General features: G+C 51.2%; 1 long non-coding RNA gene across 1 annotated transcript in view; it reads left to right on the top strand.

Annotated features, from left to right (window-relative positions):
• Positions 1-418, top strand: part of LOC119587968 — a 48,206-nt gene that overhangs the window by 7,619 nt on the left and 40,169 nt on the right. The gene's annotated exons all lie outside the window — the stretch shown is intronic.

Raw genomic sequence — 418 nt, forward strand, 5'->3', positions numbered from 1 at the left:
ACACATCGGTTCTTCGGCCCAGTCTGATCAGCGGCGCGAGGGAGGCGGATCTGCGTGAGGCACCCGGACGTCGACGCCCCGGCTTTGCGAGCGAGAAGGTAGTAAGGTCTCTGGGGCGATTGCGTGTCATTCTCGAACGCAGTTGTACACGTATTATGCCTTACTCACCTGTATATTGCGTTGTGTTTGTGCGTGTTTGTGTCCTCGCGTTGACGTGCGCTCGCGACGCTTGGCTTTATTTACGTGTATGCATACTTGGGAACATTTGAGCTTGCGTACGTATAGAAAAAAAAGCGAAGTCAAATAGGCGAATGGACACACGGAAAAGAAAATGTCGATAAGAAGCAGAAGAGGAAAGCATTTCTGAAAATCAGGCTGGCAAAGACGACTCAAAACCACCCCTCGAAACGCCTCGTTC

Source organism: Penaeus monodon, chromosome 23 (assembly GCF_015228065.2).
Source record: "Penaeus monodon isolate SGIC_2016 chromosome 23, NSTDA_Pmon_1, whole genome shotgun sequence".
In the NCBI taxonomy this organism is placed as follows: Eukaryota; Metazoa; Arthropoda; class Malacostraca; order Decapoda; family Penaeidae; genus Penaeus; species Penaeus monodon.